This window comes from Malaclemys terrapin, chromosome 10 (genome assembly GCF_027887155.1).
Source record: "Malaclemys terrapin pileata isolate rMalTer1 chromosome 10, rMalTer1.hap1, whole genome shotgun sequence".
Classification (NCBI taxonomy): domain Eukaryota; kingdom Metazoa; phylum Chordata; order Testudines; family Emydidae; genus Malaclemys; species Malaclemys terrapin.
The window spans coordinates 41,125,628-41,147,687 of NC_071514.1; the positions used below are offsets into that span (position 1 = coordinate 41,125,628).

Consider the following 22,060-nt stretch of genomic DNA (forward strand, 5'->3'; position numbering starts at 1 on the left):
AGAGCTGGAATGAACGCACACATAGCCCTCAGAGGGTCAGTCGCTCAGTGAGACTCACAGCAGCCAAGCAACTAGGAGCCACTGGCAATTTATCTATGGCAGCCTGCAAAAGCTGATGAGCTGGTGCCCAGCAGGGACAGGTCTGCCCACATGAAAATGCTCCTTTTCAAGCTACACTACCCAATGCACACCGTGCCCTCTGCCTCACCCATGCAACCCAAGGGACGCCCATGAGATTATACTAGTGTAATTGAAGGCACGACTTGTCCCCCAGCACAGAGAAAGAAGAGAAAACCCCTGTAAACAAGACAAAACAGAGAACTTCAGGGGGCGCTGATCATGTCCACCCCTCACACAGTGCTGGCTGACAACTTAACTAGAGGACATATGGAATTTCCAGTACACACATCTGGAGACACTAACACAGCCTGGCTCTGTGGACACCTTTACCGACACAGAGAATACAGCCTGTGCAGACTACAGGTCCAGGCTGCAACACACGCTCTGAGGCAGAGCAAGCAGTGCATGCCGGGACCTGTACTCATCACAGGCTGCACCTCCATACTCAGGAAGACTCATTACAACTTGATTACTGATGCCCATTATGCACAGCCCTCTGGTTCCTGGCAAGTTGCCCCCATTAGGTGCCCATCAGAAACTCTGCCTCCTCTGGGAGAAGGATAAGAGACAAAGAAATCACAGAACCACAGAAAACAGTGAAGAGGCTTATGCAGCCACAGCTAGTCTTCCCCTCACCTCCTCCCATTGCAGGCTTGATCCCTACACAACAGAAAAGGCATGCGGTCACCTGTGAGGCTGGAAACCTGCCAACAAGGCAGTTTGAGAGAGGGCCTGGAGCAGAGGTTCTTCAGGGAGACAGTTATCCACTGGGGAATGCTGCACACACATAGACATGAATAATTCAGCTCCATTTGGTGCTGGAACCTCCACAATCCACATCTATGCACTGGGAAGAAGCCAACGCATTAGAGACAAACCGGAAAGTTCACTTTCTGAGCTAACAGCCACTGGCAAACACACCCAGAGAAAGCTATTCAAACAGACAGAGAGCATTTCAAACACACCAGCACCAGACGGAGACCTGGGAAACCACATTAGCCAGGGCTCTTTGTGCTGGAACACACCCCAGCGGATCCTCTGTAAACCCAAGGAGCCTGCATTCCTTCTGAGCTGTTGTAGTGGAGCAAGAGGCAGAAAAACCTAAACAGGGAATGATTTAACGCCCAAGGGTGACAAAAACCAGAAGCAAGCTATTCCGCTGGCAGCAAGTCAGCCAGCCCACACATAAAGAGACTGTCTCCTACCCATGTGCTCGAATCTGCAGCACTCCGGGATTAGCCTCTGGTGGCTTCCAGACATGACTGACTGCAATTTTCACCCTGATTAACTTTCAGGAATGCCCGCAACAAGGAACAGCAAAGAGGACGGGAAATCTCCTGTGCGAGGTGTTTCCTCTGGCCAGACGGCTGCCACTCTACAGCAGACCAAAGCAGAGGAGGGTTTCAAATAACTGCTCGCCCTCACTGGACCCAGTCCAAGCCAGCAAACGCACCCATCTGTCCAAGAGCAGCCCCAACGATAGGAGTGGGAGGCAATCCCAGCACCGGTTGGAGGGAGGAGTAGAATCAGAAGAGCAAAATCTCAGTCAGAACAAAGTAGGAACTGCTGCTCGCTGCACGGAACAACCACCCACCCCATCCAGCCCCACAGGTGCCCAATTTTCCAAGTGGGACAATGCAGAAATGCGAGAGGATACTGTACTGCAGGCCCTTTCTCCCGCCATCTAGTTTTGGCAGCCAGCCTACAGCTTTCCCCATATGTTGCCTCCACACAAGATCCTTTTTTGTTTCCTTTTACGACTAAAGAAACTCAAGAGGGGACTCGCCTTCCTTTCCAGAGCTGCAGTGCCAGCTCTCTGCTCTCGACTCCTAATGCTACCTCTGTAATCCCCCAGCCTGGCTTGTTTGGGTTGGATTTTTTTTTAAGTAACTCCCATGTCGTTTTTGTAGATTTCTTTTTAAGATGTTTCTTTCTCCCCGCCCCCTCTCTCTAGCGATGAAAAAAATGTTGAACAAGAGCCAGCTGGCACGCACAAGAGGAGACTGAGAAATCTGCACAAAGGAGCTTCCTCACTCACTTGCTGCTTTCAGATCAAGAACAGTGCAGGGGAGGGAGTTCTGCTCTCCCCCACACATCAGTCCAGCTGGAGCAGACAAAGGAGATTTACTATGACACCCCTGCGAGCTGCCACCCAACTGGGGCAGGTTTCCTGTGTCGCATTCACACAGTGGGTGTCCAAGATGTTCCAAAACACACTGAAGTCCAGTTTCAAAACACGCTGTTAACTCTGGAATTAAGCTCGGTTTGAAGTGGAAGCTAACATGTCACTTGCTTTTTCTCAAACGACCAGGGGACACCAAAGTTTGCCCAAGCAAGGGCCACGCTGGCAACCTGCCAGGAGCAAGAAGGCTGAACCCACTTTGAATAAAATGGAGCCACCCTCCTCTTTTAATATGGAGGTGCACTTCCATGAAAACTACAGCTCCCAGCATGCAATGCAGCCGGATCCTTTGGCTGGAAGTAAAACAATGCATGCTAGAACCTGTCATTTCCTTTGGCTGCACCTTTATATTAGAAGAGGAATCTGACCTTGGATGGCATTTGGATCATAAGCCATTCTTGGGTCTGATTTGTAACACACGGGAGATCCTGGAATGAAAGGCACTATAGAAGTGCAGAATATGGCATTACTGTCTCCCTCCACCTCTGGTTATAATCACCCCTTTGACAAGGAGCAGCAGATAACTGGAAGCAATTGGAGGTGTCGGGGGAGATAAAGACCAGCACAGTCATTCTGAGAAGACCTTGTCTGCATATGGATCACTAGGCTGCTTTGGGAGGAAACCACAGCCAAGTCCACACTGATGTCAGCTGGAAGTTTTAATTCACAGCTCCCCTGAACATCAACTAGTGTTTTACACACAAAAAATTAATGCAACTTTCAGCTGAGAAATTCAGCATCAAGTCAGAAAATGCAGAGTTAAGGTTAAAAACTTAACCTTGAGTCTGCCTCCCAGGCTTATAACTTTCAAATATGGCCATTCCTGACAGCCACATTTAATTACATCCATACAAAGCGGAATTTCCTATTAAACACCAAATACAGTAGCATACAGTCATTTCAGAACCAGTCTGGTCTAAGCTTCAGAAAAAGCTTAGTCAGATTATTTAAAAACTCTAAGCTTGTTTTTATTAGTTTATTTAACTCCAATGTCAAATAGACATTGGGGAGAGAAAAAACAACGAGGAGTCCTTGTGGCACCTTAGAGACTAACAAATTTATTTGGGCATAAGCTTTTGTGGGCTATAACCCACTTCATCAGATGCATAGAGTGGAAAAATACAGTAAGCAGACTCTCTTGCTTAAAGATTGCAACACACAACCCCACCCCCCTCATCCCTTCAGTTGAGGTCCAAGAACTCCCAATACATAAACCCCAAGAAATCCTCCAGCAAAACCAAGGAAGACCAGTCTTGACATTGCTGATATTTCTGAGGTAAGAACTAAAGCTGGAGTTAAAAACCCATACATAGAATCACAAAATATCAGGGTTGGAAGGGACCTCAAGAGGTCATCTAGTCCAACCCCCTGCTCAAAGCAGGACCAACCCCAACTAAATCATCACAGCCAGGGCTTTGTCAAGCCTGACCATAAAAACATATACCCTACCCCTTCAGGCCTTCTTTATATATTATGAAGTAGCAAAAACTGGCACAAACAAACTTTTCTTTTAACCGTCAGCAAGTCACTCAACGTTGCCTTTAACCTGAGTTCATGGCACAGAATTTCCTTTAAAAAAAAAAAAAAAAAAAAAGTTGCTCCTGGGATTTATAGCTCTTTAGATTTGCAATTATTTGGCTTTGATTTCACCTAAGCCCTGGAATTTTTGACCAAAGCCTACTGTGTACGGAACAAAATATACCTCTTAAGCCTTATCTGGCAATCTGTGTGGCAGAAGACCAGAGTTTTGCATCTCACATGTATTTAACATCTAGCTAAACTTTTTTTAATTACTTGTCACTAACTAAATTCATTCTCCAGCAGAATTTATGCTAATATTGACACAACTGAGCAAGAATCATCCTCATACATGATATTTAGATTTAATCAATTTTACGGCAGATGTTCCAATTAAGCAGGCATCAAATATTGTATTAATTATATTATATTATATACTTTATATCTATACAACACCACCTCAGTAGCCTATGGGGTGGAGAATGACAGCCAAACAGTATAAAGACCACCACCACTGGGGCAAACATCTGCTCTTAATAAAAGCATCATACCCTCCAATATCCACAAAGAGGGGCATCCATTTAAAATATCATGTCTGAAAAGTGTTAGTCTTTAAGGTGCCACCGGACTCCTCATTGTTTATATGCAAAATAGATTATCTGGAGGAGAACAAAGGGTTGAGCCAAACTGGCTAGATTTGACCCTATGGCTCCAAAGAAGTGGAAGGGGAATATTTCAAATCCTGTGTTCAGGAGACCACTAAGCTACACCCTCCAGGAGAACCTAAAAATGCCATCTCTACTCTCTGGAACATCTCATTTTCCTTCTAAATCAGTTTTTAGCTGAAGGAAGTGCTTCTTCCAAACACTGCCCCCTCCCTATACCCCCCCACACTCCTTCCCAAGATTCCCTGCTCCCCTTATAGTTCTAGAGAAGGCAGCAGAGCAAAGAGGGATGTGCCCATTTGCTCACTGCTCCTCCAAGCTGCAGAGATAGCTAACAGCATCTCTCTAGCACAGGGGTAAGCAACCTTTCAGAAGTGGTGTGCCGAGTCTTCATTTATTCATTTTAATTTAAGGTTTCGCGTGCCGGTAATACATGTTAACGTTTTTTAGAAGGTGTCTCTCTCTAAGTCTATATTATATAACTAAACTATTGTTGTATGTAAAGTAAACAAGGTTTTCAAAATGGTTAAGAAGCTTCATTTAAAATTAAATTAAAATGCTGATCTTACGCCGCCAGTCTGCTCAGCCCGCTTCCAGCCTGGGGTTTTGTTCACCTAGGCCTGCAGCGGGCTGAGCGGGGCCTGTGGCCGGGACGCCGGCTGGCAAGGGGCCGGCAGCCGGGACCCCAGACCTGGGCGGGGGTTCAGGGGTCAGGGCAGAGGATGCAGGGCAGAAGGCTGGGTGTGGGGGGGGTTCAGAGGTCAGGGCAGAGGGCAGTGGGGATGTGGGGGGTTCAGGGTAGAAGGCCAGTGGTGTGGGGGGATTCAGGGGTCAGGGCAGAGAGGTGTGGGGGGGGTTCAGGGGTCAGGGCAGAAGGCTGGCGGGTGTGGGGGTGCAGGGCAGAAGGGTGGATGTGTGGGGGGTTCAGGAGCAGAGGCAGAGGGCTGGGGGTGTGTGGGGGTACAGGGCAGAAGGCTGGGTGTTGGAGGCGACTCGAGGTCAGGGCAGAGGGTTTGTGGAGGTGCAGGGCAGAAGGCTGGGTGTTGGGAGGAGGTCAGGGCAGAGGGCTAGGGTGTGTGTGGAAGTGCAGGGTTCCATCCCCTTCCCCAAGGCCCGTCCCTACCTCTCTCTGCCTGAGCACGCTGCCGCTCGGCTCGGCTCTGCTCCGCTCTCCCTCCCCTCGCAAGGGCCATCGCCAGCGGGGGGGGGGGGGGGGGAGGAGGGGCCGTAATGCACCAAGCTGGGGGAAGAAACGAGGGAGGGGGGAAGCTTGGCTGCCGCAGGACCAAGCTTCTGCCTCCTGCCCCTGCAGGGGAGAGCGGTGGGTGGGTGGGCTGAGTGGGGCGGGGGGCCGAGACCCCCACCACCACTCTCCCCTGCAGGGGCAGGAGGCAGAAGCTTGGTCCTGCGGCAGCCAAGCTTCCCTCCTCCCCCGCTTCTTCCCCCAGCTTGATGCATTCCGGCCCCTCCACCCCTCCTCCTTCTCCTCTCACCGGGCAGGCAGCGTGCCACTCAAAACTGGCTTGCGTACCGTAGGTTGCCGACCCCTGCTCTAGCACTTCCATTTCCAAAATGCTGTTCAAACACTAACTGCTTACTGCCCGCAGATCACCCCACACTGGTAAATACTGTCATCAGTTTACAGCTAGGAAGACATGCACGCACAGAGGTTAAGTGACATGCCCTATGTCACATTGCAAGCCAGCATCAAAACCAGAACAGAAGTCTCTGGTCTGCTGGGCCCACGCCTAACCCAACCCAGAGTGCCTCCAAAGCAACCCCAAACTGCATGCAGCTCACTGGCCCTAGCGTCAGGGGAGACACAAGAGATGGTCCACCCTTCACCTGGTGCAATGCAGTGTGGGATTTTGGGGAACCTCATGCTGGATGCTGCTGCAATACTGACCCTCTCCACTAACGCTGGCTCACTAGTATCCATGGCAATATGACTGGTCCTTTCCTGTTGTGATGTGACCTGCGCTTCCCATGTGCAGATACCCCAAGCCAACAAACAAGACACCGAGTGTCAGCTTAGCATTAAACAAGAGGGCCAAGGGCATGCCTGCAACCAAGGTCAGTAGGTACTGTATTAATAGCTCCCTTTTGCAGTGGGAGAGCCACACAGGCTAACCAGCAGTGTGAGCTAGAGGTGGATCCAGCAGACCTAGTACACAGGAGAGCTGTGATTTAACCCCATTCGGACAGTCACTAGTCTGTCACCCTGGAAAAGTCACTTCCCTTTTCAGGCCTCAGTTTTCCTGCCTGTCAAACAGAGATGAGCAATAGCTCTCAACCTCAGAGGGAGCTGAGAGGATTACTGAGGCCAGTCAGGAGCAAGTGGTCATAGACTGCAGGTGACCATACCTCTAGACAACATGGCCTCTGGCAGGGTACTGCCTCCTCATCTGGGAGAAATTTTACACTGGCCCAAATGTCCTGCAGTGAATTTTGCCAAACTTTTAAAGTCCCTGACAGTTTAACATAGTAAAGCACTTAAAGAGCAGCCCCGAGGTTCAAAGCCCAAAGCTGCAATTAAGCTAAAACACAAACTTCCCCTGCCCCCACAACCCCCTGCAATGCCTCTAGGCCTTAGCTCAAACAAAGAAACCCCACAGAGAAGCCCAATGACCATGGACGAAAAGGTTTTCAGGGTGCAGAACTACTGAGCCAGTTTCCTTCTCACAGGTCTTGGTTCTTAAATCCAACACCTAACCCACACTATGGCTGTACTCTAAATATTGTGTCTGCACACCTGATGGCTAACACCTTGTCAGTCGTCATGGCAGCCCTAGCCAGAGCCTTGGCTGTTACAAGTACTCTGTTTTACCATGTAGACCAGTGTCCTCTTACCATGCCTGTCCTCTGTACCTCATTTGGCTGGTCCTCCTTTCTAACAAAGAGAACCAGGAAAATACCCCCAAGTGCACTGCCCAAATGCTGATCTGCATGGCTGCCGTCTGAGCACTCTATCCCCACACAAGCACAATGGGGCAGCCCAGAGGTTCTCAACTTTTTTTCCTGAGCTCCCCCAGCCCCAACATGCTATAAAAATTTCATTGCCCACAACAATTGGTTTTCTGCATATCCAGTAGATGAAAAGCCAGGCTTGGTGCTAAGGGGTAGGAAACAGGGCAATTGCCCACGGCCCCATGCTACCAGGGGCTCCGCAAAGCTAAGTTGCTCAGGCTTTGGCTTTCTGCCTCGGGCGGCGGGGCTCGGGCTTCAGCTTTCCGCCCTGGGCCCCAGCGAGTCTAAAGTCAGCCCTGCTCTCTGGTTTATTCTGGCTGACTCCCTGAAAGCTGCTCGCAGCAAGGGGGCCCTGGACCCCTGGTTGAGAACCACTGGGATAGCCCCCGGGGTACTTTGTGTGCGCTGCCTCCAGGTACTCTATCCTCTGCCCAACCACAATGGGATGGCTGCCCAGGTTTTCCCAACACACTGATAGAAGCAGAGTTAGATAGCGTGGTAGGTGCAGACACACACATTCAACTATGGTGGCACAAAAGCTGCTATGTGATCACAAACTAGACAATGTTAACTTGTAACCAGTTACGGTGACTGACTCTATACTAAATTTAGTACCCATATTACAGCAACTGCCAGCAATAGTGCAAATGCACTAGTGTAGACAGGGTTCAGATGTTGTACCATTGTGTCATGAAAACCTGCTCACTAAGCTGTCTGTAACATATAACATATTTTTAGCCCAAATGCCCTCTACCTGGTTACAAAGCCACTGTTACGCTCAAATGCCCTCTACCACTGTTACAAAGCCTGAACGACACCTAACAAAAAAGCCAAATTTGGGCAAATTCACTCAACTGGCACCGGGCAGTTGTGTATCAGTGAAGTTTTTGAGAGGCACATATGGGACAAGACTCGCTTTTCATTCTCTCTCACACAGACAGAATGTCTGGTAGAAAAACTGAACTGATGTAACTACATTGATTTAAAATCAATCTAGCTGCACTGTTTGAAAGAGTCCCAAGCCAACGAGAAAGGGAAGTGTGATAAATGGGATAAGAAGGGATCCCCATAATCCCAAGCAAGTGGATGGGGAAACCAAAGGCTCCAGAGAAATAATAAAAGGCCACATGAAGCCAGTGGGCACAAATGACAGTGCTGAAGCTGGCAATGTACTGGGAGAAAGAGCTCTTCTGTTTTTCCCTGCTCATCTAATGCCATCAAAATATCTGGACAAACAAATACTATAATTTAAGGATTCACATACTTTACAGCTCAACTTTGCCCTGGCTGGTATTGGAGCAGGGAGGGGATGAACTGGGTGTAACTGAATAGGCTCTTCTCACCTTTAATTTATGGGATTCTTCAGGCAAATAGCAAAATTACCATGAAAAACCAGCCTTGTCAGCTCCAGTTGCCTTGGCAAGATCTAGGGCTTGCTTCAAGCTGGCTGTGCTCTGAGATTCCAGTTCAGCTCCTGCTGCCTGAGGGAGAGGAGGGGGAAGGAAGACAGAAGAGGTGGGGGAGGTAGATCTGGGCAGTGATTATAATAGCTGCAGTAATTAGAAGAACAGGAGTACTTGTGGCACCTTAGAGACTAACAAATTTATTAGAGCATAAGCTTTCGTGGACTACAGCCCACTTCTTCGGATGCATATCTCTAAGGTGCCACAAGTACTCCTGTTCTTCTTTTTGCGGATACAGACTAACACGGCAGTAATTAGAGTGTTTCCAAGTGGCTAGTGGAGTTGTTCCCCAAGCAGATGACTCCAGCGGGGGAAGGGAGGGCCAAGGATAAAGCAAGCATGCCTCAGTGAGCACCACATTCAGGGAGAAAGCAGCTTGGAGTCAGCACTGGCGCTCACACCACCAACTGGCGGGAAGGGAAACATGACAGGGGAAGTTTGTTTCTAACTTCAAAAGCTCATCACCAAATTCAGGGAAAATAACTGGACTGATCAAAATGAGTCATGTGACCGGCAAAGCAATGGCTTCCAGCCACGATTCTGCTTTGATCCCAACATCCTGGAGTCAAGTAGCACAGGCCAGGTACAGTGCAGCGCAAAGAGCCCCAGACTGCCCTGGGAGTGACCTCTCCACTGCCCTGATGGCCTGCCCCTCCCAATAGGTCACACGATTGCCTGTCTGCCTGTCTTGCTTGCAGGCCTTTCAATCTAGCAGACACGCAGAATTCTAGGCCTCCTTAGGGAGACCACAAATGCGCGGCACTGGCAGCCTCAAATGCTTTAGCAGAAGAGGAAAATGTCTCTGATTCCAAAAATGAAGGGGCTGCCACTTCATCTATTAATGCCCTTAATTCCCTTCATTCAATAACCAATTAGTGCACCTTGGCTAAAGCTAGCAAGGGCTTCATCTGCAGGAGTAGAATGTATATTACCTGCACTCACGATCTCTCTTGCTGTCAAGCGTCAGCCCAGGAGCAGTTTGGGAGAGGCCAATCAGACTGCAAAGCGAGGTCTACGGACATGCAGGAACAAATCCGAGTGCAGGGAATACTAGACAACAAAACCCCTTCAGCGATTTTTTTAGGGAGGGATAATAAATAGGTGTATTTTATAGATTAATAAAGCACATTTGAAAAGCCATGATATACATCAGACCCTGGCTAATTCACACTAATGACCCATTGAAAATTACACAATTTTGTGAATTAGCAAGTACATAAAGGAATACAATAAAAAGCAAGAATAATGCATTGAAATGTACTTTGCTCATTTATTTTGTTAGCTGTAGTTCCGTTTTAATTACTTGTGGTGATACTGCAAATGCTAGGAAAGGTTCTATGTTAGGTTTGGCAAAAATAATGAAATCTTGCTAACAAGAAATCTCACTACAGCATTTGCTACTAAATCTTTGGGGAGAGACCAACAATTCTTGTGCAGATTAGCGAAGTTCTACTCTACAGCGGTATTCACAGTAGCACTATGTAATGCCCCATTTTCATTCATTTGAAAGTTCGCAAAGGACTGTTCTTGTAAGACTAAAACTGCCTATTCTTTTTGTCTCATCACAGAAATAAGATTCTGAGGTAGTTTTGCATAAAATCCTTCCATAGTCCTAAATTAACCAAGCAGGATAATATCTCATTTTTATAAACAAAAAAGATAAAACACATTACACACACTCATGCGGCACAGGTGGTCAGTTTTCAGTAAGAACCACTTCGCTGTGTGCACACAAAGACAAAATAACTAAATTACAAAAGCACTGTATAAAATGTATTAAAGTTTCCAGCCACTTAACAGCACAGATGTATTGGCCCAGATAGAAGTAATGTACACCAGTGGTTGTATTTAACATCTGATGTTGCAAAATCATTCCACATCTCTACCGTGCTGAGGGCAGGGAAGGCACAAAGAGAGTCCTTTGCCGTTTTTTTTCCCCAAATAAAAGAAGGAAATAAAATGCAAAAAACTTACCAATTTAAAACACAAAAGTCAAGATTCTCAGGCATGAACTTTGACTCATCCACAAATACTATTTTCAACTATTGCTTAGACTTGGGTGCAGAACATAATATACAGTACATGCATGCAGCTGAGTTAACTTTGCTTTTGGCAACTGAACTTCCTGGCTCCTTTGTGTTCAGATCGGAAACCTTAACACTGCTTTAGGTTTTGCAATATGTACTCCTTTCTAGACATGCAAGCAGCATGATACTTAGATATCTACATTAAATGTGCATAAACATATCAGTAAAACAGGAAGGCTATACACTACAACGATGGCCTAATGGTAAAGGCACAAGAGTGGGAGCCAGGGCTCCTGACCCTACATGCAACTGTGAGAATAAGGGGAGAGCAGTAGATGGGAACTTGGCTGCATTTGTAGGAACAAGCTCTTAGGAGCTCTAAACATGGAAATGGAGCAATGGATCAAAGGTTAGGAAAACATCAGTCCATATCTTCCAGTGAATCTTCCAAAGAGATGCCTGAAATCTCCCCTTGACCTGGGAGTTCCCATGTAATCTACAAATTTATAAAGGAAACACTGATCAGCCAAACTAGGGACAACAGCCACACACAGATTTTCTGTGTAAGGATTTCAGCAGAATACACTCCACTGCAGCCAAGCATTCACCTTGCTTTGCCCCAGGCCTCTGGCACCACTGCTCTGCAGGTCAGACAAAGCGGGTGTTCTGTGTGTACAAGCAACTGCTCCCTGCGAAACCCTCACCAGCAGGCCTCACCTCCCTTTGTCTGAATAGGCATGTGATCTGCGCAGTGTAAACATGTGCCCACAATTTTCTCTGGGCAGGGCTGTTTCTAATGCCAGATAATCCAACCACAATGAGGATGGGGGCATAAAAGCCTTAAAGGAAGCAACTGTGCACACACTCCACGTGTTGCATCCCAGAAACAGTGCACCTGGAACCATAAATACCATCCTATTTACATAATACTCAGTAGCAGAGGGACAAAGAGACTTAATACAGTGTATTTAATATTCCTATTACACTAGTGCCCAGAGGCTCCAATCAGCATCAGAGACCCATTGTGCTAGGCACTGTGCAAACACACAAAGAGACATAGTCCCTGCCCTGAAGAATTTACAGAAATCCTGGCTCAAGTCTGCCAAAGTGCAAGGTCAAAAGAGACATAAATTGGCTCAGCTCTGTCTGGTTCCCTGATGAACATTTGCTCAGAAGCACAGTGGGCAGCCCAAAGCCAATGAACGCTGGGTGTATCACAGTTACACACGCCAACTGAACCCAAAACACACAACTACAGCCTCAGATCACCCCAGGAGACCTGTCTCCACTTACACGTCACACCTGTATCACTCACCAATGAGTAACACAACATACGACTCCACACCAGCCCAACAACAGAGCTCAGTTATTGCAGGGTTGCCCATAAGTATGTACTGCCTTAGTGGTAGGTTTTCAGGAGGGTGAGGATATTAAAAGGGAAAATAGCACTGCAGCATGTAGGGAATTTTGTCAAAAGCAATTTGGACACTGCAAGCAAAGCTTGGGCCAAGCTGGGCCAAATTAAATTTGACCTATCTCAACAGCGTCCAGTTAAAATGTCCAGTGTACTGGTTGGATCACATACTCCAATATGTTGCTATCACCCCTCACCCTGAAGAGAGATGCACAGAGAGAGAATAAATCAGATTCTTAATGAACACAGGCCCTTACCTCTCAAAGTTCATTTATTGCATTCACTTTGTTGCCTGTTTGGTGGCTCTCACGCAGTGAGATTTCTTAGGCTAGACTACTGGCTGTTTATACTTCACTACTAGCTATTTCTGCCTATTCTTTCATTAAAAAAAAATGTATTTTTAGGTAGATTAATGATTGAAGAGCAATAAATACATCAAAGACAGAGTGGGTTTCTCCCAGGAGCCAGGAAGTATAGGAAAATGAGTGCATCACACACACATCCAATATTCAGGCTGGGGGAAGCCTGAGGGGACCTGCTACCCCGTGATCCCACTAGAGGAGGAGCGGTCCCTTTTGCTATATTCACAACTGCTACTGCCCTTGTCTGGGACATTAATCCAAACAGCAGCACAGGTCCCATCCCATGACACCACCTGCAAAGAGCAGTGTTTATTTCCTAAATGAATGGAAGAGCAATACGAAGGTGCACACGTGTAATATAGACATGTCTATGCATGCTCATACATATAGCATGTAAGACTGAATAAGGAGCAGTTCAAATAGCAGTCACATAAAGATGTGTCTCCAAGATGCAAACAAACAACAGAAAGTATCCAGCTTGGGATACTCCCGATGTGTCCTGGCTAAACTCCAGTTCAGGTCATTACAGCCTGCCTGCTGACTTCCTCTGGTGGTTTTAACTGATGCGGCATTCTTGTCCTAAACTGTTGGAAAGCAATGTTGTGCAATCCTAAACAGCTGTCGTTTCCCACCCCAGAGGTGGCAGTATTTCAAGGGTGTACATGGGTCACTTCCCACATCTTATACCCAACCACAGAGATTTGGGAGGCAAATGAATGTCTGAGGATGGAAGGGGGGAGAAAATGTTGAAACATCCCTTTTATGAAAATGCTCTCATTCCGAAGCAGGTAACATTTTGCTTGTAAATCACACTATAAGAAAGCTAATCAATAAATAAGCGGATTGGATTTTCCAAGCACTGTGAGCCAACAAAGAGAAAGAACATGCAGAATAACCCTGTGCCAGAGTCACTGCACAGAGCATGGAAACAGGTTTACGTAAATACATCCAGACAGGCAAGACTACGGAAGGGAATCTCCTGTTCCCCACAGTGCTCTGTTCCCATTGCAGAGCTGGCCACACAATGGCCGGCTGTGCAGAGCAGATGATTCAGCACAGACACTGGCATCCTTACTCTTCTGGGGGGAGGGAGGGGGGAGGGAATGTGCCCATGAGATGTTCATTGTCCCTTGCAAAAAAAAAAAAAAAAAAAAAAAATCTGTGTACAACCTCTCAACCAGTGGCAATGGCCTGCCTGGTACAGGGACAAAATGGCCTGCTGGGAGGCTCCCCAGACAGAGCAGAGCTAAGTCTCACAGACAAGACTTGAACCCGTGACCTTCCCTGTGTATACAATGGGCAGGCAAGAGAGAGCGGCTTTATCCCCTCTGCTTCACTCAGATAAAATCAGACCAATTACTGTGGGCTCCCAGCACAGCTAGTTTGTTCCTCACCACAGCCCAAACTGGTGTCACCCAGAGATATTTGCCATTTCTCCTGCAATCAAGGAATGAAAATAACCCCCTCTTGGGGAGCCGGCCCCAGAGCAGCCGAGATAAACCTTGCACGGGTTACATTCCAATCCCAACTCTTCCTCTGGCCAGGAACCATGCTCCCTTCGGGGCCCTGCCCCATTCCAGAAAAAGAGAGAAGACAACTGAAGTCAAACAGATTCACCCTCTCAGTCCAATTCTAGGCACCTACCACTCACAGCATTCCCCTGCCCCCATCCACATGGAGGCCATGCAGGGCAAGCTGATCCTGTGGCCCAGCAGGAGGGGGCAGGCTTCAGAACAACAGCACCAGGGCTCCAAGGATAGATAGTAGCACTTCTCTGAACAGCCAAGCAGTGATAGCAGAGGATCAAAAAACACAATCAAACCCGCCTTTAATTAAGGTGATCTGAGGTGCCTTGCCTAGGATTGTGACCCACACATGCCACTGCCTCTGGCGCCCATGAGAAACAGTGTTCGGAGAGGCAAGATTTCTTCCCACATTGACTGTTTGCATTTCAGTGAAGAGTCTGTTGGAGGATTTAATTCTCTGTGATCTGTGCTGAGAAAATCCCCCAGAAGGGCTCTGTCCTTTTCCCCTCAGTGAACCCAACACTGGGGACGTGAAACTGCTGTGGGCTGCTGCCTGTCTCTTTCTCACACACCCCTACAACACACACACACGGGTCAGATGTTCTTCCTCCTCATCAGGCACAGGCCCAAGGGGAGAGAAGGAAATCAGTCATCAGAAAGCACAGTGATCGAACCCACATTACAAATAAAGGAAATGGAAAAAGCCGCAGTGCCAGCACAATGCCTGGAGGTTAGGAAGGAGCCTGCCAGGAGGCAGCCTGGCACAGGACACCACAAACCTCCCCAAGGGACACTTCACTTGTTTCCCCAAGTTCTTAATTCCTGGCAGCGTGAGGATTGGAGTGAAGGACAGGGGTGAAGAAGGGAACACTAACTCCGCTGAGGCTTGAGTGCTGGGATTTGAGATCACTCTCCCAACCAATCTGCCACTTGTGTCTACCCTTTGCCCTCATCCCTCCCCCCTACCCGGTTCCCTTAAACCACCTGCTCCAGCACCCTCTCCGGCCCAAGCAACCACATGCCTAACACTTGGTGCTTAACATCCTATGCCCCATATCCAGCCAGGACACAGCACCCAGTCTCTATCTAAAGATCTGTCCTTGTCCCACCTCCCTGTCTGTCCTGGTCCTGCCCCCCACACCCTTCCCCACCTTAGCACTAACCTTGCCCCACATCACCCGCCCCTGTAACCCCTCAGACCCTAGCACCCCATTACACCCCCTGCCCAGCACACCCCTGTGATCCCGCAGGCCCTGGTGCCCCCAGCCCAGCCACCAACACACTGAGCCCTACAAGCAACAACAGGCACAAGGGAAGAGAGATCCTAAGCTCCCTCTACCCCCCCCCCCCCCCCCGCTTCCAAGAGGGCATATTCCGGGGTGGGAGGAAAAGTCTCCCTCCCATCGTCTCACCGGGGGTCACACTCCCGGGCCGCCCCCCCGACTCACCGGGGGGTCACACTCCCGGGCCGCCCCCCCCGACTCACCGGGGGGTCACACTCCCGGACCGCCCCCCCCCCGACTCACCGGGGGGTCACACTCCCGGACCGCGCCCCCCCCCCGACTCACCGGGGGGTCACACTCCCGGACCGCGCCCCCCCCCCCGACTCACCGGGGGGTCACACTCCCGGACCGCCCCCCCCCGACTCACCGGGGAAGGGGGGGGTCACACTCCCGGGCCGCCCCCCCGACTCACCGGGGGGGTCACACTCCCGGGCCGCCCCCCCGACTCACCGGGGGGTCACACTCCCGGGCCGCCCCCCCCGACTCACCGGGGGGTCACACTCCCGGACCGCGCCCCCCCCCCCGACTCACCGGGGGGTCACACTCCCGGACCGCCCCCCCCCGACTCACCGGGGAAGGGGGGGGTCACACTCCCGGGCCGCCCCCCCGACTCACCGGGGGGCGGGGGGTCACACTCCCGGGCCGCCGCCGCCCCCCGCGACTCACTGTGGGGAGAGGGTCACACTCCGGGAGCCCCTCCCCCCGCCAGGCCCTGCGGCTGATCCCGGACTCACCCGGCTCCGGTCCCGTCCCGGGCGCTCCACTAAGTCTCTTCCATAGAGCCGCCGGGCTCCCAGCGCCGCCGGCTACGGGCCCGGGACCGCCGCCGCCATCCCGCCGCGCCGCGCTCAGTGCAGGCCGCTCCGCGCCTCCGGCCGGGGGCTCTCAGCGGCCGCCGCGCTCCGGGCTCGGCTCAGCGCGCACGGGGCGGGGGACCCGGAGCGCGGAGTCCGGATCCGGAGCCGCCGTGACTCACTGAGCCGGGCGGAGAGAAAACCCGGCGCGCGGAACCGCCCCCACCAGGCAGGGAAAACCCGGAGCCGGGATGCCCGGTGCACACAGACCGCCGGAGGCGCGGGGTCCAGCCCTAGGGCTCAGGCGGGGAGCACGGAGATAGAACTAGGACGAGGAGACCCAGAGGGGCAAACCCAGAACACTGACCCAGACCGGGATCCGCCCCAGAGATCGGGATCCCACAGGACAGGGCAGGGAAACCCAGAGCACATGGAGCCAGACCCTCAGAGAAAGGCAGAGGGACAAACCCTCTGACAAGCATGAACCTCAGCAGGAAGGGCACCAGAGCGTCCACACAGACATAGGGTCATCACTGCTGAGCTGGAAAGGGAAATCCAGACCAGGTGCGTAGCCACCAGTGGGCTGGCCCATGCACTTAGCATCCAGGCCCACCCTGGAGTGTCACTTGGACATTCAAATCCAGGTGGGAGTTATGCACCCGCCCTTCAGAAAGCTACACTCTGGCAGCTCTGCCTTGCCATTTTCTGAGCCACCCTATGCGCATGCCCGACTTGGCAGGTGAAGCCCTATGTCTGGGGGCACCAGGGCCAGGAAGAGGGCGTGGCATCAGGTGAGCTAGCACAGTCTGGCATTGCCTGTCCATCCGAAAATCATGGCCCACCCAAATTTCCACTCCTAGCTACGCCACTGATTCAGACCAAGCCAAAAAAAACGATAACAGGATGGGAAGGCTGGTCTGGTGGGAAAGGCAAGCCAAGAGACCCGTATTCAAGTCCCAATTTAGCCTCACAGTTCTTGTGTGATCTGGAGAAAGTTACTTAGGGCAGGTCTACACTAGCTTTTACTTCCATATAACTTAAGTCAATCAGGAGTGTGGAAAAGCCACCACCCTGAGTTACATAAATTACACCAACGTAAGCGCCTGTGTGGACAGTGCTATAATGGCAGGAGAGCATCAGAGCTACTCGGGGAGGTGGAGCAATCATGCTGACAGGAGAGATCTCTCCTGTTGACATACAGTGTCTGCATTAGCACCACTACAGCAGCACAGCTACAGCGGCACAGCCAAGGCCGGCTCCAGCATTTCTGCCGCCCAAAGCGCAAAAAAAAAAAAAAAAGCCGCGATCGGCGGCAGCAGTTTGGTGGCAGGTCCTTCGCTCCTAGAGGGAGTGAGGGACCTGCCGCCCCTGAATTGCCACAGGTGCTGCCTCTCTCACTTGGCCGCCCCAAGCACCTGCTTGTTAAGCTTGTGCCTGGAGCCGGCCCTGGGCACAGCAGCACCGCTGTAATGATTCTAGTATAGACCTGCCCATAATCTACACTGTGCCTGCGTTCCCCATCCATAAAACAGGGATAACACTTCCTCCCTCCCCCCAAGTGGAGTGTAAAGCTAACATCCATTAACACTTGTGAGGCACTCTGAGACTACTGTTAGGAGGGCTGTAGTAGATAAATAGGTAAAGTGTGAGATGGAAATGTTAAGAGCAGATAAGCTAAAGACATAAACAACAAGAAGCTCTCCGAAGGAAATCAGCATCTCCAGTCCATTAGAATTTGTTGAAGGACTCAACAAAGCAGAGGATGCAGAAGAGCTAGTGGATCTTATTTGGACTTTCAAAAAGCTTCTGATAGAGTTCCTCAGAAAAGCTATTAAGGAAATTAAGTAGTTCTGGGGGAAGTGGTATAGTTCTGTCACAGATTGTAAACTGATTACAAGAGAGAACAAAGAAGAACAAAGCCATCTTTATGCAGGTGATTCACAAATCACTACTCAGGACCTGCCTCCCTTCATCCAAACCAAAATCATGGTCTGTCTCCTTCTCATAGCACAAGAACTAGGGGTCACCAAATGAAATTAATAGGCAGCAGGAATAAAACAAACAAAAGGAAGTACTTCTTCACACAACACACAGTCAACCTATGGAACTCTTTGCTAGAGGATGTTATAAAGGCCAAGACTATAACAGGGTTCAAAAAAGAACTAAATAAATTCATGGAAGATAGGTGTATCAATAGCTATTAACCAGGATGGGCAGGGATGGTGTCCCTACCCTCTGTTTGCCAGAAGCTGAGAATGGGCGACAGGGAACGGATCACTTGAAGATTACCTGTTCTGTTCATTTCTTCTGGGGCACCTGGCATTGGCCACTGTACTGAGCTCGATGGGGAGGGATAGCTCAGTGGTTTGAGCATTGGCCTGCTAAACCCAGGGTTGTAAATTCAACCCTTAAGGGGTCCATTTAGGGAACTGGGGTAAAAAAAAAAAAATCTGTCTGGGGATTTGTCCCGCTTTGAGCAGGGGGTTGGACTAGATGATCTCCTGAGGTAAAAATTTTGTGGGGGAGGGATAGCTCAGTGGTTTGAGCATTGGCCTGCTAAACCCAGGGGTGTGAGTTTAATCCTTGAGGGGGCCACTTAGGGATCTGGGGCAAAATCAGTACTTGGTCCTGCTAGTGAAGGCCGGGGGCTGAACTCAATGACCTTTCAAGGTCCCTTCTAGTTCCAGGAGATGAGATATCTCCATTCATTTATTTATTTTTTATTTATTTATGGACCTTTGGTCTGACCCAGTATGGCCGCTCTTGTTCTTATGTCTTTTCCACATGAATATCCAGTCACCCACTGAAACTTAACATGGCCAGAACCAATCTCCTGATCTTCCTCTAAACCCACCCATCCTCTGTGTCATCCACCATCCTCCATGTCACTCAGGCCTGTAGTCTTGGCTTCATCTTTGACTCATCCATTTCTTTTGACTCACGCATCCAGCCCATGTTTAAACCATGCTGCTGCTTCCAACGTAATATCGCCAAGATCCAACCTTTCCTCTGTGCCCATTCTGCCAAAATCCTTGGCCAAGCTCTTATCATCTTGGTTATTGCAGCTCCTTGTTCTAGACTCATCTAAATACTCCCAGTTCGCCCCCCTAACGTTCATTCTAAATGCTACCACCAAGGTCATCTTTCTGGTCCATCGCCTTGACTGTGTCATGCACTCTTCATGTTGTCTTCCAGTTTGGCCCTTGCTTTTGAAGCCCTTCACAATTTATCCCCCAAAAATTCAAACTGGAAATACAATGCACATTTTTAGCAGTGAGAGTAATTAAGCATTTGAGCAGATTATACATTATCTAGGAATATTGTGGTGATGTAGTAAATTCTAGGAATGTAATCAATTTTCCATCACTTGAAATCTTTATATCAAATAATATATAAGATTTTTCATCCATAGATCTCAAAGCGCATAACAAAGGAAGTCAGTATCATTTTACCGATGGGGAAACTGAGGCACGGAGCATTGAAGTGACTTGTACAAAGTACCTCAACAGCAGATCCAGGAATAACACCCAGGTCTCCTATGTCCAACTTCAATTCTCTAGTTACTAGGCCACATTGTCTCCCACAAAATTGGGAGTCTTTCTGAAACACATGCGCTAGTTCAACCTCGGATTATTTGTCTTGCTGCAGGAATTAGTGGATGACATTCTCTGTATTAGAAATCATAATAGGGATCGTCATGCCTAGTGGTCAGCACAGGAGTCCAGAGCAGGGTTGGATGAGGCCTGAGTGAGAGCAAGGCTGGAGCAGGACTAGGACCAGGGCATGGGCATGGGCATGGGCAAGACCAGAGCAGGCGCAGGCTTGGGCCTAGGCCATCTGTTGCCACTATCAGGCTGGATAGAGTTCCAAAAGTAGAATTACATCAAGCAGAGTGAGCTACTCCTGTGAGGCTTAAATACCTGCCCTGAAAATCACCCCACCAGCTCTTGGCTTGTGGATTGGCTGTAGCCTAACACAGGCGTGACTCATCACCTTACACTCTGGCTGCCTCATGCAAAATGCCAGATTAGATGGTTATAATGATCCCTTCTGGCCTTAAAACCTGTTAATGTAATTTGATAGCATGTACTCACTTTCACTAATTTTCAGTTCTGCTCAACCCATCTCAAAATTATAAATATGGCAGAAATGTAACACATTTGGGAGGAATAGCTCAGTGGTTTGAGCATTGTCTACTAAACCCAGAGTTAGGAGCTCAATTCTTGAGGGAACCATTTAGGGATCTGGGGTGAAAATCTGTCTGGGGATTGGCCCTGCTTTAAGCAAGGGGTTAGACTAAATGACCTCCTGAGGTCCCTTCTAACCCTGATATTCTATGATACTGATGACACATGAAAAGACTTCCCCTATGTGAAAAAAACAGAAATGTTAGGTCTATTTTGATGAGAGAAGATAAATAAGTGACATTATAGTTGCCTATAAAATAATAACTAGAGAAGGTAAACGGGGCACTTCCATTTATCTTTTGTCATAATACCAGAACTAAGATAAATTCAATGAAGTGAAGAGGCAAAAATTTAAGACTGTTAAGGGGAAAGACACTTTTACACAACACAATTAACCTGTGGAACTCACTGCCACAGTAAGGCAAAGAGCTTGGCAAGATCAAAAACAGATTAGACACTTATATGGCTAGTGAGAACATTCAAAGTCAGTTTGGATTGGATCAAACATTATAAGGGATATAAACCTTCCTGTTTCAGGCCTAAGCCAACAAGAGGCTGAAGGGGTTAGTAGCTTTTTCTCTATGAGTGTATTACGCATTACAAGGATTCTGACACCTTTCCCAGGAGCAGCTGGTATTGGGGATGCTGTCAGAGACCAGAACACCAGACTCCATGGACCCTCATCTGAACTAGTATGGACATTCCTATTACTTTAGCCACATACATAGAGTGAAAACTCCAATCATGGAGCCAGCATGATCATCACACAGCACAAGGGTGTAGCCTGCCCATGGATTGGGAATCCTGGCACCAGGAGAGAGGAAGTTCCAGAGCACAAAGTCCAGTGGCAGGCTCCCAAGCCACCTGCTGCACAGGGATATCAGAGTATCTGTCAGGCCCTGCTCAGCAGCATACAACTGCCTCACCCCAGTATTTGCTTCCTCATGGATTACTATGATGCCGTGTCCACCCCCACCCAAGGCAGAGCAGGTTAAAATCCATCAATTAATGGATTTTATGATGCACCTGGAGGAGAGCCAAGGATCAATACAGCCTCATGAAAGAAGTTCATCTGAGTAGAGCACGTTGGGCCTGTATAAAGGGATGAAGCTGAGACCAGAAGGGGGCTACCAAAAGCCTAAAGGTGTGTAAAAGACTTGGGTGGAAAGGAAGGCAGGCAGGCAGGCAGGCAGGCTGGGAAAAAATTAAAATTCTTAGTTATGGGAAATGAAACTCTATCTGGATGGTTGTCTCTCCAGTTGTGGATTTGGAATTATACAATAAAGCAAAGGGAAGAGTAGGACTATCAAACATGACAACTAAGATTTATGAGTTTATAAATGACAAATGGGGTCAGCATTGCCAAATCTCTACTGACAGCTCTAGCAAGGCAAACACAGGTAGAGGGGGACTGGCCTTTCATATCTCTCTATCTGGAATTAAGAGATCTATGAAACTGTCTGGTTTTGTGCCCATTATGACAGCTGACTTGATGGGTATATTGTTGGCATTGACCTGCATAAGGAATATATGCCCAACTATGACTGCCATC

General features: G+C 49.0%; 1 protein-coding gene across 2 annotated transcripts in view; it reads right to left on the minus strand.

The window, feature by feature from the left end:
- The window catches only part of ZNF609 (zinc finger protein 609), a 123,577-nt gene extending 107,151 nt beyond the window's left edge, over positions 1-16,426 (minus strand). The window contains exon 1 of one of the 2 annotated variants that reach the window (XM_054041736.1): positions 16,262-16,426. The gene's annotated coding sequence lies outside the window, so the exon portion shown is untranslated. Of the gene's footprint in view, positions 1-1,325; positions 1,427-16,261 lie in introns of those variants that run through there. The other variant, XM_054041738.1, reaches the window with a different exon arrangement.
- Positions 16,427-22,060: the final 5,634 nt, after the last annotated feature.